The sequence below is a fragment of the Camellia sinensis genome, chromosome 10 (genome assembly GCF_055761805.1).
Source record: "Camellia sinensis isolate YWXY chromosome 10, ASM5576180v1, whole genome shotgun sequence".
Lineage (NCBI taxonomy): Eukaryota > Viridiplantae > Streptophyta > Magnoliopsida > Ericales > Theaceae > Camellia > Camellia sinensis.
Genome location: NC_138970.1, coordinates 175,276,955 through 175,294,631, shown reverse-complemented (window position 1 = coordinate 175,294,631; position 17,677 = coordinate 175,276,955).

Below are 17,677 nucleotides of genomic sequence, written 5' to 3'. Positions count from 1 at the left end.
GATGTCGTCACCAAAAGTAGTCACCAAAAGTGCAATTTCTTGTAGTGAGTATTACCAGCAGTCACCTCAAGTTGAGGCTCCACATTGAGAGGTGGTGGCGGATTGCTAGATATTTATATTTGTTTTAGATTTTTTTTAATATATAAATTATGTTTTTTAATATTTTTTATAAAAAATAATTTAACAATTTGATCACTAACCATAATATACGTGAGAAGTTGAAAAGGGTACTGCAGTAACTATACACGAATTGTATCTATAATTATTTGTATGAAGGGATTTTAAATGCTGATAAGGAGATTTTGACCAAATCAATAAATGCAGGCATGTGAAAAGATATGTAGATTGAAAAAAGTTAATAAATGCTGATCAGGGAATTTTGACCAAATCAATAAATGCTGAGTTTTTTTTTTTAAATAAAAAATAAAAAATTTAGAAAATTCAGATTGGAATATTGAAGCTCCCACAGGCCTTAGAGGTCAAAACCCCCTTTTTGCTTAACACGAAATAATTATAAATATTTATATTTGTATTAGATTTTTTTTAATATATAAATTATGTTTTTTAAGATTTTTTATAAAAATAATTTAACAATCTTATCACTAAGCATAATGTATGAGAGAAGTTAAAAAGGGTACTGCAGTAACTATACATGGATTGTATCTATAATTATTTGTATGAGTGGATTTCAAATGCTGATTAGGGGATTGTATCAATAAATGCAGGCATGTGAAAAAACATGTGGATTGAAAAAAGTTAATAAATGTTGATCAGGGGATTTTGACCAAATCAATAAATGTTGAGTTTTTCTTTTTTTAATAAAAAATATAAAAAATTCAGACTCGGATATTGAAACTCCCACGGGCCTTGGGGGTTAAAAACCCCTTTTTACTTAATATATAGTATAGATATAGATAGATAGATATAGATATAGATAATATAATATACATAGAAAGATGTATTGAAATTTTCAAGGAATTTTGTTTATGCTAGTTTTTAATGCATTAAAGTTTAATTATGAGGGGGTTTTGACCAAATCTCCCAAAAGGCATGGGGATTGGGAGAAATTAATAAATGCTGAGGTTTTTTTTTTTTTTTAAATCAAAAAATTAGAAAATTAGGATTGGGATATTGGAGCTCTCACAAGCCTTGGGGGTTAAAACCCCTTTTTGCTTAATATATAGTATAGACTAGCATATCACCCGTGCTATGCATGGATTGTGTTTACAATTATCTATATATGTGAATTGCGATTTTTAAATGTCTTTTTTTTTTCTTTTTTTTTTAAATGTCTTCTTTTTTTCCTTTTTTATATTATATTAAAGTTTAATATTTTGATAATAATCATATGTGTTAGACTTTTCAAGGAATTAAATGTCTTTTTTTATTATTATATTATATTAAAGTTTAATATTTTGATAATAATCATATGTGTTAGACTTTTCAAGAAATTTTTTTTATGCTTGTTCTTAATGCATTAAAGTGCTATTATGAGGGATGATAATCATATGTGTTGAGACTTTTCAAAGAATTCTTGTGTTGGATTTCAAAGAATTTTTTATGTTTGTTCTTAATGCATTAAAGAGTTATTATGAGGGTAAGACTTGGGGGTTGAGAGAAGTTAATAAATGCTAAGGTTTTTTTTTTTAAATAAAAAAAATCAAGAAATTTACATTGGGAGATTGGAGCTCCCACATGGCTTGGGGTTAAAAACCTCCTTTTGCTTAATATATAGGATAGATAGATAGATATAGACATATAGATAGATAGATAGATAGATAGATATAGATATGGCACATACCATTTGTATGATACAAGGACCAAAGTACCGGGACAATTGCTGCAATTTGCCCTCATCTAAATTAAAGGGATTTAAAAAGTAAAAAAAAAATAAAAATTATAATATTAAAAAATGTTCACTAAAAAAATATAGGTTAAAAATTAAAAATTAATTATTGAAAACTCTATACTAAACAAGATAATGTTTTCTATTAATTTTGAAAATTAAAAAATTATTATTAATTTTCCTCTCTTTTTTTCTCACAAAAAAAAAAGCTTTTTTTTTTTTTTTTTTTTGTGGAGAGCGGTTTTGACCTGCGATTTTTTTAAAATGAGTGTTCAAGACGGAAAGGGTAGAATTGGTTCAGACAATGAGAAAAAGTGCTTATGCAAGGGGCGCCTTCACTATGACAAAGAATAGTCGGTTTTGCATAGGGTGCCTTCTTGGATAATAGCTTCAATACTGGCATGCATGAAGGGCTTAAGTGTGAGACATATGAGAGGGACTTTAGTGCGAAAATAAAAGAAATGGGTTACAGAGTGTCTTCTTGCTTCACGACTTCAATACTTGTGAGAGAGGAGTAGGCTCAAGTGTGAGAGAGAAATGAGGGTTTCTAGGAAGTGTCTTATTGGGTCACGACTTGAGTGTCCGTGCACATGAAAATGAATGATAAGGGTCAGAGTGTGTCTCTTGGGGTGACGGTTTCAGTGCTCTGAAACACAAAACCATAGCATTTTAATAAAGAGAAATAATTAGTGATAAAATATTTTTGTCTCCTTAAATACAATAACAGAGAATTTATTATTGGTGACGAAATACTTTTGTCTTCCACAACATAACCTTATGAGATGAAAAATATATTCATCGCGCAATTAATCAGAATTTATTAGTGACGAAATATTTTCATCTCCCACAGCTTATTCTTCCAAGACAAAAATATATTTGTCGCCCATTTAATAGAAAGATGAAACGGCATCGTTTGCATGATGGAGTGTTTATTGATGATGAAATATTTTCGTCTTCCATAACTTATCATTCCTAGACAAAAATATATTTGTCGCCTAATAAATGGAAATATGCAACGACATTGTTTAATAGGTAGGGAATTTATTGGTGACGAATTACGTTCGTCGCAAAAAATATATATATTTTGTGACAAAATGTTCGTCTCCAATGAGCTAAAATAATTCGCGCCAATGCAAATGAAATTGGCGCCTGAATTTTGCAGACGAAATTTTTTTTCGTCTCCTATACGTTTGAGAAAAATTAAAACAAACGACAAAATTAATATTTTGTCATCTTTCGGTTAAATTTTAAGTCACCAAATTTTGTCACAATAGCCTAGATTTCTTATATTTTGTTTCCTTGTTTAATTATTATTATTATTATTTTCTTTTTGTGGAGAGGGATTTACTGTGAGAAAGAATAGTAGCTTTGCACAAAATGTCTTCCTGGATAACAATGTTTGCATGCACAAACGGCTTAAATGTGAGAGAGAATAGAGAAACTTCAGTGCGAAATAGAAGAGATGGTTTATAGAGATTGTTTTCTCGAGTCACAGCTTCAATACTTGTAAGAGAGAAGACTCAAGTGCGAGAGAGAAATGAGGATTTGTAGAGGGTGTCTTTTCGGGTCACGACTTTAGTATTTGTGTGTGTGTGAAAGTAAGTGATTAAGGTAAGAGCGTCTCTTAGTTTCTGACGACATTTTAATAAAGAGAAATAATTAGTGAGAAAATATTTTCGTCTCAAACTCATATGTTCGTTGCCTAATCAACAAAAATACAAAAACAATGTTGTGTGGGGATGGAGAATTTATTGGTGATGAAATATTTTCGTCTCCTTCAACTTAACCTTATGAGACGAAAATATATTCGTCCCACAATCAATCAAAATGCAACACGACACATGGAGAATTATTAGTAACGAAATATTTTCGTCTCCCAAAACATATCCTTCCGAGACAAAAATATATTTGTCGCCTAATTAATAGAAAGATAAAACGAGCATGAAGGGTTTATTGGTGATAAAATATTTTCGTCTTCCATAACTTATCCTTCCCAGACAAAAAATATATTTGTCACCAAATAAATAAAAAAATGAAACGACATCGTCTAATAAGTTTGGAATTTATTGGTGATGAATTCCTTTTGTCGCAAAAAACTTTAAATTTTGTGACAAAAATGTTCGTCTCCAATGAGCTAAAATAATTGGTGCCAACAAGAAAAAAAATTGGTGCCCTTTTTTTTTTCTGACAAATTTATTTTTTCGTCTCCTATAGTTTTGAAAACAATTAAAAGAATCAACAAAAGTAATAATTGGTCATGTTTGGGTTACATTCTAAAACGAAAATAAATTTTATCACCAAATTTTAAAAATTAATTATTGAAAACTCCATACTAAACAAGGTAATGTTTTCTATTAATTTTGAAAATTACAAATTTTTTATTATTTGTTTCTCTGTATTTTTTCTCACAAAAAAAAAATAGCTACATTAATTATCTTCTTTTTTTTTTTTTTTTTTGGAGAGAGGTTTTGACCTTCGATTTTTCTGAAATGGGTGTTCTAGACGGAAAGGGTAGAGTTGGTTCAAACAATGAGAAAAAGTGCTTGCGTGCAAGAGGGGCCTTCACTGTGAGAAAGAATAGTGGGTTTGCATAGGGTGCCTTCTTGGATAATAGCTTCAATGTTGGCATGCACAAAGGGCTTAAGTGTGAGACAGAAGAGATAGGCTTTAGTGCGAAATAGAAGAAATGGTTTGCAGAGTGTCTTCTTGAGTCACGACTTCAATACTTGTGAGAGAGGAGTAGACTCAAGTGCGAGAGAGAAATGAGGGTTTGTAGAAAGTGTTTTCTTGGGTCACGACTTCAAGGTCCGTGTACATGAAAATGAGTGATAAGCATCAGAGTGTATCTCTTGGGGTCACAGTTCCAATGCTTTGAAACACAAAACCACGGCATTTTAATAAAGAGAAATAATTACTGATAAAATATTTTTGTATCCTTCAATACCAGAACAAAGAATTTATTATTGGTGATGAAATATTTTTGTCTTCCACAACTTAACCTTATGAGACGAAAAATATATTCGTCACGCAATCAATTAGAATTTATTAGTGACGAAATATTTTCGTCTCCCACAACTTATTCTTCTGAAACAAAAATATATTTGTCACCTATTTAATAGAAAGATGAAATGACATTATCTACATGATGGAGTGTTTATTGGTGACGAAATATTTTCGTCTTCCATAACTTATCCTTCGCAGACAAAAATATATTTGTCACCTAATAAATGGAAATATGCAAAGACATCGTTTAATAGGTATGGAATTTATTGGCGACGAATTACGTTCGTCACAAAAAAAATTATATTTTGTGACAAAAATGTTTGTCTCCAATGAGCTAAAATAATTCGCGCCAATGCAAATGAAATTGGCGCCTCATTTTTGCACACGAAATTTTGTTTTCGTCTCCTATACTTTTGAGAAAAATTAAAACAAACGACAAAATTAATATTTCGTCATCTTTGGGTTAAATTTTAAGACAAAAAAAATTTTGTCACCAAATTTTGTCACAATAGCCCAGATTTCTTGTATTTTTTTATTGATTTTAAGCATTTGGTGACGAAATTTGGTTTTCCTCTCTAAAAATAATACATTTGGAGACGAAATTATTTCCTCTCTAAAATTTTTTACAATGGTGACGACAAATTTCGTCTCCAAAATGGCGCCAAATCTTCCACCAAATTTTCCAAGGGCGGGAAATTGTTTTGTGACAAAAAATAAAATTTAGAGACGAATAAAATTTTCGTCACCTATTGTTTTATTTGATTTTAAGCATTTGGTGATGAAATTTGGTTTTCGTCTCTGAAAATAATATAATTGGAGGCGAAATCTTATTTTCATCACTAAAACGTGCATATTTGGAGACTAAATATTTTTTCGTCAAGCATTTTCGTCACCATAGACCTTTTTTGTTGTAGTGGTGGTGGCATTTCTAAGATGGCCTTAATTTTGGAAGGGTTGACTTCGATACCTCTCTGTGTAATCAAGAACCCCAGCATTTTTCCTGCTGTAACACCAAACGTACATTTCTGAGGATTCAGCCGCAACCGGAATTCTCTGATCCTTTGGAAAAACTTTTGCAAGGCGATGCAGTGGCCCTCTCTTTCCTTGGATTCGACAATCATGTCGTCCACGTACACCTCAACCTCTTTGTGGATCATGTCGTGCAATATTGTGGTCGCAGCCCGTTGATATGTAGCTCCAGCATTCTTCAGCCCAAACGGCATCACTCTATAATAGTAGGTCCCCCACGGGGTGATAAAAGCAGTCTTCTCCCGGTCTTCGGGTGCCATTACAATCTGGGCCTGAAAAGCCATCCATAAATGAGAGCAATGCATGCCCCGCTGTGAAGTCCACTAACTCATCGATATGCGACAGAGGAAAGTCGTCCTTCGGACTGGCATTCAAATCTCTGAAATCCACACATATCCGGATTCTGTCATCCTTCTTCGGCACTGGAACGATGTTGGCCAACCAAGTTGGGTATTCAGATACCAGTAAGAACCCTGCGTCAATTTTGCTTGGTGACCTCTTCTTTGATCTTGATAGCCCAGTCCGAGGGAATCCTTCTGAGCTTCTACTTAACAGGTCAGGCCTCTGGGTCAAGAGGGATCCGGTGCTGTAGAATCTCAGGATCGATTCCAGGCATGTCTTTGTAGGACCACGCGAAAACATCTTTGAAATCTTTTAATAAAGCGACTAAGCGCTCGCGCTCTTCCGAAGACAACGTGGACCTGATCTGGACCAGTCGCGGGTCCTTCTCAGTACCAACATTAATTTGGATGATTTCATCAACCAGCGGTTTTACAAACCTCTCTTGCTCCTGATCTAGCAAATATTTCAAAACCGGAGGAATTTCTTCCTCGTCGTTTTCATCGAAGTTTTGAAAGTCTGAATTAGTGCAATAAATCAAAGGCACAGAAAAATACTCAAAGGCCACAGCCATTCCATTCTCATTAATCACTTCCAAGTCGCCTGATTCCTCTGTTACAACAGACTCAAAGGAAAAAGAAAAAGACGATCTAGACAGGACTGTGGTATCCGGGTTGTCACCCCCAAGAATACCGGACTCAGACTCAGACGAGCTGGAATCTGATTCCAATTCACAAGACTCGGTAGAATCAGATTTCAGCTCACTAGCTGACCCAGTGCTGCTCGATAAGAATCCCTCCTCGTATTGCCAGATGAGGGAGGGTGCGATGGACGCATCCAAAATGCTTGAAGATAGGCTCGCATCCGTTTCATTCCCAATCATGGACATTGAGAGGTCATCCCCCAAGCACTCATGTACGATCGAAGGATCTGATAGTAGACAAGCCAGTGCTACCCCCATTTCAATCTTGGTGCTCTCAGAATCCACTTCCTTACACTCCTCAACCTCAGCTGATGGGTCTGTCTACTCCTTGGCAACATCATCCCCAGACAATTGTAAATCGAAGAAGATCTCAAAACCCGGTAGGCGTTTCTTCTCGGCATTCAACCATGGCTTTGGGAAGCTACAAAATGAAAAGTCTTCCCCCTCCCAGACAAAGCGTCTGTTCAGGGTACCCTAAATAGGTCGGTGCATCAACTCAAAATGCTTCCCCGCCTGCTTAGCTCTGGCCTTTCCGGCCATTTCTTTGCATTTCCTCACCCAGTCCTCCTTGGTAGGCAGGTAACCTAGACCAAAGGTATGTGGGTTGTGCGACACTTTGGCCGATACTGCAATGCCTTTCCAGCCACTCTTTCCTAATCCCATCCCAGGGATATGCTGGAGCTTGTTCATGAGGTACACTAACTATGCACTGACATATAGCCCCCATCAACAGCCAAGATATTTTGAATAACCCGGGTCTCGATTAGGGTGAATCCTGATAGGAACACATCCTCCGTGCCATGCTCGATTTCCAAAACTGATGTAGACACCTTTGGTGGCGGATTGATTGACGAATTCCCAAAAACTATAGCCACCCCCTTCCCATGGGGGTATTTCAACATCTGATACAAAGTGGAAGATACCGCCTTTACCTGGTGCAGCCACGGCCGCCCGAAGAGTAGATTAAAGGTCGCGGGAACGTCCAAGACATGCAAGTCAATCTCGTGATGTCCTGGACCAACCTTGGTCTGAATCTGCACAGTCCCCATCACTTCTCTGGTAGTATTGTCATAAGCCCTTATCACATGGGCAATTGGCACAAAGTCCACGGGCTTCAACCCAATTGCATATGCCGTCCTCGACGGGCACACGTTAATGGCGGATCCCGTGTCGACAAGAACTACCGGTACCCACATGTCTCTACACTCCACAAAGATGTAGAGTGGTTTGTTATGGTTTCCGCCCTCAAGCGGCAGTTCCTTGTCGGTGAAGGTCAATGTTGGGGAAGCTCCTCCCGGAAAGACTAGTCCTACCAGCTGCTCAGGCGTGGTATCTATTAAAAGTTTGGCCTTGTCCATAGCAGAAAGGACAGCTTGTCTATGGACTCGTGAAGCCATAAGAAAGCCCCAGATGGAGATGTATGCCTGTATCTTCTTCAGTTGTTTCAACACAGCCTCCTCTTTGAGCGATTTATCCTTCTGCTTGTCTGCCTCCCTGTCCTTTCCGGACGCTTCTGCTTGATCTAATTGCGGGGGCTTGAAATACTGCCCGCTCCTAGTCATGTGATCAATTTCGCCAATGTACCAAGTATCATCCAGCTGGTTACTCCCCCAGTCCTCATCTGTGTGGGCAAGACATAGATCATCATCTTCCCACCACATGCCATCGGCAGCCGACAGACACTTGTCCGGCTCGGTTACAACTATTCCTGTGCCCACAACACCTTCCGTTCCTGTGCTTGCAACACACTCTGCTCCTGTGTACACAGCATGTTCTGTCCCCATAGGGGCCTTGGCCTTTCTAGCCCTCTCAGAATCCTCAATCCTTTCTCGCTCAGACTACTTCAGCACAGCTTGTTGTCCAACACCTCCTATATTCAAATTGTCCGGATCTCAAGCGAAATTCTTAACACTGGCGCTCTCCGATGATGCATCCAGATTCCCGGCGCTTCCGGCCACAGTTGATGTCCCCGTCCCTGATGGACCCTGTTCTAACTAAGGTTGTTCAACAACATCTAGCTGGTCGTCAAGCCACCCAATAGACTCCGCTACCCCATTCAAATCAAACCAGTTGACTGCCACGTCTCTCGGATCTTGCTCGTTAAAAAACTGAAGGTTAGCAATGTCCTCTTCTAGTTCTGCCAGGTCATCCAGCCCCCGATTAAGTCCATCCTTCCGTACTACACAAAACTCTGCCTCCACTGGCAATTCCACATTCGGCCTAGCCTAGCCTGCTAATGTAATGTAACCGCTCAGGTTGTACATGAAGCTTGCAGACCTCTCAGGCTCTGTATTTGCACTCCCATCTGCCTCCGTAGTCGACCCACTTCTATCTTCAATAGCTACCACCACAATTTCAGGTTGGGTTTGGGAGATGTCCAACACGCACAAGTCAGTGCTGTCAGGAATGAACACCTCCGGCATGGGTAGGTGAGAAGGGGTGATATATATACTAGGGTCGTGTGACACAACCCCTGTTTGGATCAAATTGATGCGTTTGGGAGGTGGAGCTTGGTTATGTAGTGGGAGAGGGTTGGTTGTGACATTCGGTTTCTCTGAAGGCACAATCACCCTATTGTCGATGAGATCCTGAATCTCATGACGCAACCGAAAGCACTAATCAGTGTCATGACCATGTTACTGATGAAAAGCGCAGTACTTGGCTGGGTTATGGGAAGCAGGGAGTCTGTCTGGTAGTGGCCGCGACTCTAGGGGCTTTAAGTGCCCTTTCCTGATCAAAACCCCCAGAGCCTTGGACAATGGCATGTATAGTGGGGTAAAGGTTCTTTGGCCTCTAGGTGGAAACTTGGTTGTTTGTGAACTACTTTCAAATGCACCGGTGAATGGTGTAGCTGAAAAGGTTCTTGGGGTGGTGGTGGTGGTGACCATACTCACATCTGAAGCTCTAGCAGCTGTAGCACTGCTTGTGCCTGCATTCGTACTGCGGTTGAATGCCCTCATGGGCTGTTCTCTCTCATGATCAATGAGGCCTTGCTTCATAGCGTCCTCGATCTGCACCCCTATCTCATGTAAATCTGCAAAGGTAGGAAGGGGGAGGGCGATCATCTTCTGCATAAGCTTGGGCTGGAGGTTGAGCACAACCATCCGAATCTGATCTTTGTCGACAGGCCTGATGGTCATTATCGAGGCCTTGGCCCGCCATCGGGTCACGAAATCGGAGAAGCTCTCCTTCGGCTCCTGCCTGGTTGTCTCAAGATCACGGGTCGTAATCTTGATCTGTGTATTGTATGAGTATTGAGCTATGAAGGCCTCAGCCATCTCCGCCCAACTCCTCTTGATGGAATCTTCCAATTTTGCATACCAAATGGCCGCTACACCTAACAAGGTCCAGCCAAACAAGGAAAGCTTCTGTAATCTAGAGAGGCGCATCGGCCTTAGAATGTCTGAAAACAGCTGCAAATGCACCATAGGGTCCCCCGACCCATCAAAGCGGTCAATATGTGGCATCTTAAAACGGTCCGACAGCGTCACGGCCGAGTCAGTGTACCCATCCTCAATATCCGGAATGGAATGAACCCCTCGAGACTTCTTGAACAGCTTTTCAAGCTTGCTTACTTTCAGTGCTGTGGGGTCCGTCTCGAACTCAAAGGGAGAATCCGGTAGGTTGGTAGGTGTTTTGGATAGCTGGGGTAGAACCGGGGGCGGAACTGGCCCGATTGGAATGTCCGTATCATCCTAGACGTTAGTTGTCTCCCCAAGTATGGGAACTCTTGGTGGGGGAGGAACTTGGTATGAAGCAGATGCCCAGTTTGCTGCTGTAGCCTAGCGATTAATTCTGCCTGTTTGGTCACGACCGCAGCTTGTTGTTTGGCAGATTCTGCTTGACGGGCCGCGTCCTGCTGCATAGTTTTCATGCTTTCTTGGAGGTGACGCACCATCTCCTCTAAGCTTGCCATATGGTAAGGATCTATCTGAATAACCGGTATATCTGTCCCTGCAATAGAAACTGAGACCTCAATCTGACTGTTCACTAATGGCGTGGACCACTGATCTGGCAATCGCTGTACTGATACACTGCGCCTGGTTGACCTCCGCCTGGTAACCGGGGGTAAAGAAAGGAACACTGCTTGTCCGTCTATCAGATTCCTAGATCGATTAAGTCTACGACCTCTAACCCAGAGTGCTCGGGGGATATCTGCCTGGTTGGAATCAATGGTGCTAAACTACCTTGCAAAAAGATAATTAAAGCAATAATAAAGAAACAATTAACAGAAAAAAAAAAAAAAAAAAACGGACAGCACAACATCGTAAATAAAGACAACACACAGTTGGCAAACACAAGCTGAATGAATCGTCCTCAACCACTGATCACTGTTCCAAATCACTGCCCCAAATCTGAATCTGATACCCACAGATATCACTGATTCCCAAGTACTGATACCCGCAGGCCTGATACCCAAACCTGCAGACTGATACGTGCATTCCTGTAGAGGCCGACTCTAAAAGCACATAACAAGCAAGTGAGAGCCAAAACACCCCTATGTTGGGTAGGGTTTCCCTGTCCTATTTTGTCAGGAGCTAGGGTTTCACTATGCATACAGCGGTTTCAAACAACCTGTAATCGGGTAAGCAACATGTCCTAACTTGGAATAGTCACTATGGATTCCGATATGCACTAGGTCGAATGGTCAAAAATCGGGGTTTGTGTTCCCGTCGTGGCAGAGCCCGCAACCGATCAGCCTTATAGCACGCTTCTCAAAGCAAGCCTTCGGCAAACCGTTCAGGGATAGCATACGGCAAACACGGTGTCCTAGGCGCACCAATGCACATGCAATGCAAAGAAACACATAAGTGTAATCAAAACAAGATATCATGAGTTCTAGTCAAGTTCTCTAAATCCCCAGCAGAGTCGCCAGAAACTATAGACGCGCCCTCGGGCTTTATGCTTCTACAGTTCAGACTCAAATGTCACGGTTCTGAATCTAATCCTGCAAAGTGCAATGTGAGACCGATAAATCACCAAAGAGTCCAAATCCGGCAAATCATTTTGGAAAACTAATTTTTAAGAAAGAAGTGCCAAACATGGGCTGCTTTGCTAGACACAGAGTCGCCACCTAAATATTTATTTTGGGAGAATTTAAGAAACCCTGACTCGTTGCCTAAGGCCACGTGCCCGTCATCACCAAACTCGCTGGCCTCTGATGCTCGGCCTTCACTTGTTGACAAGGAAGGCATTTTGATACAAACACAACTACATCCTTTTTCATACCTCTCCACCAAAACTGGCGACTAAGGTCATGATACATCTTTATGCCTCCCGGACGCACTGCAAGGCGCAAATGGTGAGACTCTCGGAATACTTCCTCTCGGCAAGACTCCAGTACAAACAAACGGTCACGGTATCTCACACTTAGGTCAGGATACACGGTCAAACCTCTTTCTACTTTCCCATTTGAAATCTTCTCTTGGAAGGATTCTACCTCAAAATCACCCCTATGTGCTTCCAACACTCGGTTCACAAGTATAGGTTGTACAACTACTGAAAATAAGGCTACAGATCAACGGACTCACCCAGATGCAAGTCAAACTGTGACGCCCCGAATCTACACTATTGGTTGCAGTCAAGGGAGAGTCACTAGTGAGTCCTGTGGTCAATAACCAAGTAAGATCCCAGATTGCCGGAGGAGTCAAATTAGCCTCCCTTCTAAGTCCGGCTTTCTTAGGCAGCGCACTACCCTTTTGACAGATCTTAAAAGGTATTGACACAAGGTCTCATAAGCAACGATAAGGTTCATACATATAAATATATAGAACATAAGTACATAACAACCTCGAATGTCATTAATTTCAAAAGCTTGATCCACTACATTACATCCCAAGTGAAACTTAAATCTTCATATGAGTCTTACAAAATATCAAAAGGAATTTTGTAACTTTCCTAAGATAGCCAAAAGTCTTCAAAGGTTTCAGGTTTGTCGTCTCCAGCTATAAGCTCCTCTTCGGCACCTGGCATGACACGCCGTGAGCTTTGAATGCCCAGTAAACACACACACACCCCATCCCTTTTTCCCAGTCCAATACACAATCACAAACATAACATCAAATAGTAAAGCATGATACTCAGCTAAATAAACAAAGGGCTACAAGTTAGATGTTAGTAAACTAGAAATCCCCCAAAGAGATTTCGTCCTCCCAACCACAAGAATTGGACACCAGACTATTCGGAACTCCCCCTTTTGCTGCTTTGTTGCAGAACTAACCTCGGATGCCTACCAACGGTTATATACCGCGTAGCGCCAACCGCAGGGCCTCAAAAGGGATAGCGAAAAGAAAAAGTTTTATCTCCTGAATCCAACCTCATCCTTCCAGAAAAAAAGTTTTATCATCCTGAATGTCCCATCCGGACCCATCCTTATCTCACCATTCAAACCATCGCAAGGAGTCCGAATACGTCCGTTCCATTCCAGGGTTTACGCGACAACTGCTTGCGCAAGACTTTAACTTTCAAATAGGGAACGCATCCCAAAAATCCATATATCACATTTTCTCATCTTTTCATTACTCAAGTGCTCGAAAACCCAATACCCTCCCAATTAGGTTTCCCGTTGAAGTTAAATGTTTTACATCAAGGTTAGTCAACTTAACAAGATAAAATATCCACACAAGCATGCATCAATAAGGTAAAGAAGTTGAAGAACATAACATAACACATACAATATCATGCCAAGATATGATCATAATTAATTAAACATTTTCATGAACACAAAGGCATAAAACATTCATGCATAACAAAATTTCCAGTTTTAATATCACATAAAGATTAAAATGAAAGGACTATTTCAGATCCCTCACCGGACTCGGTCTTCCTATAGTTCGTAGAGAATTTGATCTAGTTTCTAGAACATTTTTCGGAAATGGGATTGCTTTTCCAGATTTTAAGTTATTTAGAAAATACTCCAGCGCTGTCCAGAATCTGTCCTGATCCGTCGACCGTTACGAAAATTTGATTTTCTTGCAAACCACTTGATATTTTTCGATGAAACTAATTTTAGTTGAAAGCTAACATCTTGAGGAAGGTTTTGATATAAAATAGAGGTCCAGAATAATTTTGTACATTTTTCTAGAATTTCTGGAAGTGGGCTGCAAAAACAGATTCACTACAACAAAAAACACAAACGGCGACTAAAAAAAAAAAATTCGTCGCTGAAAGTGCATGAAATGGCGACTAAAATGGAATTAGTCGCCGAAAAGCAAGGTTTTAGCGACTAAAAGAGTATAGTCGCCGAAAAGCAGGGTTTTAGCGACTAAAATGAAGTTTAGTCGCCGAATATAGGGTTTTTAGCGACTAAACTTTGTTTCGTAGCCAAAAGTCACAGTTTTTGGCGACTAAAATACTTTAGTAGCGAAAAGTTACGGTTTTGGCGACAAAAAACAGGTTTAGTCGCCGATTATAGCAGTTTTGGCGACTAAAAACAATTTAGTCGCTGAAAGTGGGGGTTTTGCCGACGAAAATCCATTTTAGTCGCCCAAAGTAGTGGTTTTGGCGACGAAATTTCTGGATAGTCGCCAAAAGTCCTGATTTTTAATTGAGAACTTGTTTTTTAGCGACAAATAAATAATTAGTAGCCCAAAATAATACAATTAGCGACTAAAAAATGGTTTTAGTCGCCAAAAGTCGCCTAATTTTTTTTTTAGCAAATAATTTATTTTTTGACAAAAATTATATTGAATTAAAAAAATTATATTTATAAATATTATTTTGTATTAATTGCGGTTAATATAGTATATAAATAATATATATTGCATATATGATCATATGATGATATAGTGGCAGAGTGGAGGGAGTGTTGTGCAATGGGTTTGGCGTGTGCAAAGGGTTTGGCGCAAGTTCGAAACCTGCTAGCAGCGGAGGCAAAAAAATTTTTTTTCTGAAAACACTTTCAGCGACTAAAGTGAATGGTCGCCAAAGGTATAAATAATAAAATAAAAAATGAACTATTGGCGACTAACAGTTTAGTCGCCAAAGGTATAAATAATAAAATAAAAAATGACTATTGGCGACGAAATCTTTAGTCGCTGAAGACATATATATTGGCGACTAACAGTATTTTAGTCGCCAAAGGCATTCGCGACCATTTATTGGCGACAACACGGGCGACTAAACTTTTTAGTCGGGGAAAGTGAAATTTTGACATTTGGCGACTAAAATGGGACCTTTGGCGACTAAAAATTTAGTCGCCAAAGGTGTTTTTTTTTTGTAGTGATTCTAAGGTGGAATGTCCAAAACAAGAAAAAAGGGTTCCACCGAGGGAAAGTTTTCGTTTATTTTGTGAAGAAAACATGCTAACTAACATATATTTAACTCAGAAAGTTTTCTTGAAAGAGTGCCCTTGGAAAGTTGAGAGATTGGTATAAAAAGAGATGGTTTTGTGCCAAAATGGAGGAAATACAAGAGAGATGGAATCAATACTCAACCCTTAGCATTTTTAACATAAGAACTCAGTAACAACAGATCTGAAAACATTATTTAGAACACTTAGGAATATGTATTAAAAAAAGGAAAATGGAAGAGAAGGTTGTGTTGTGGCTTACCTACAAAGCTTTGCACAAGAAGCTCTCTTCTTCCTTCTTCTTCTCCTCTAGACTTCTCTTTCTTGCTCTCCTCCCTCTCTCTAACCTAATGTGTGTATGTGGGTGTGGTGTTTGTGCTTTGCCAAGCTAGGGGAGGTTGATATTTATAGACAATTCATGATGTAAAATGTCCTAAAAGCCCACTAGTTGAAAATGGATGGAAAGTTTAGGATTTGTTTGAATTCTAAAGGAATATAAGGGATTTGGGAGGCTTGCTCATTGGTTTAGGAAACACTTAGTTGTAATGAAACTAGTTTTTGAAATTAGCAATCTAGGTCTAGGTCACTAGGTTGGTGTTTTCCTAGAATTTCATGATGATATATCTTGAAAGTTGTCTCTTCACGTTTCCCTATGGTGGCTGGCCCTTGGGAAGGGTGATGGGGTTATTATTTTAATCATTTTAGGTATTAGGGGCACAGTTCTCAATGTATGCATATATATATATATATATAGATTTCAATTGATTGATGGTACTAATAGTATTAGGGTACATGTACTATTTTTTGGGTAATTCTTGAAATTAATAAAAGAAATGAGGGCTTGGAATTAAACTCATGTATTGGAACCTTACTTATGTATTTAATTATGATCTAGTTAGGTTTAGGGCTAATTTAAATACTCATAGCAAATCTTTATTGGTACTAAAGTCATTATTGCTCTAAGATTCAAGAGATTTGTTTGTACTAAAGTATAATGATGACGGCTAGTCATGTCCTCGAGATTTGGGGAGATTTGCCTATTTATTTTGTGTACAAATCTTGGAAATTGTTAAACATAATGTTAAAAAAAGATTTTAGGGTACAAGTGTATATATAAATATATAATGGTATTTGTTTGAGGTCAATTTGTGATTTAATAAAAATGTGAGGGCTTGGGCTCAATTAAAATATCTATTTCAAGTGAAGAGTTAATAAATTAGTGTTTAGGAAAAATAATTCAGTTTGTATTATCTTGCTTGAATTTAAAGGTAAATAACTGAATGAAGACTGTAAAAATCAGAAGTTAGGGTTTAGAGCAATTAATCTAAAATTTGAGAGTTAAATAATTAATATTAGAGTGTTATAAATGATTTCTAAGCTTACAGGGTCGATTAGGGTTTGTATGGGTTCGTCCGTGATACGTTTTCGGCTCTAGGTTGCGAGCAATCAACGAATTAAAGACTTTGTTATAGTAAATCAAAATTTTGGGACCTAATAAGGTTTACAAAAGTTAGGGCTCTCACACAAACTCACTAAGAGTACCCAAAATTTCCAAATCTCGGATGGCGATAAAAGCTACACTGATAACTGACTTCCTACTCAAAGCATCGGCCACAACGTTGGCCTTTCCCGGATGATAATGTAACTCGAAATCATAATCCTCTATGAATTCCATCCACTTTCTCTGTCTCAAATTCAAGTCTTTCTGTGCAAACAGATACTTCAGACTCTTGTGATCAAAAAGCACCTCAAACCTCTCACCATACAAATAGTGCCTCCATATTTTCAAGGCAAATATCACTGCTGCTAATTCTAAGTCATGGGTAGGATAATTCCTCTCATATATTTTCAACTGTCGTGAGCCATAGGCTACCACTTTACCCTCTAGCATCAATACACAACCCAAACCTTCCTGTGAAGCATCACAATATATTGCGTAACTCAGACCCCTCTCCGGTATAATCAATACTGGAGCAGTGGTGAGTCTAATCTTAAGCTCTTGTAACGATTTTTCACAAGTCTCACTCCACACAAATTTGATCTCTTTCCTCGTTAACTTAGTCAAAGGTGAAGCTAGTCTAGAGAAATCCTTCACAAACCGACGGTAATACGTGGCCAACTGTAGACGCGCCCTCGGGCTTTATGCTTTTACAGTTCGGACTCAAATGTCACGGTTCTGAATCTAATCCCGCAAAGTGCAATGCGACACCAATAAATCACCAAAGAGTCCAAATCCGGCAAATCGTTTTGGAAAATTGATTTTTAAGAAAGAAATGCCAAACATGGACTGCTTTGCCAGATACAGAGTCGCCACCTAAATATTTATTTTGGGAAAATTTAGGAAACCCTGACTCGTTGCCTGAGACCACGTGTCCGTCATCACCAAAGTTGCCTCGGCTCGAGAACTTGGGTACGATTGGGGAAGGTCATCTATGAGCACCCCCGCTCGCCTAATCAAAGATTGGCC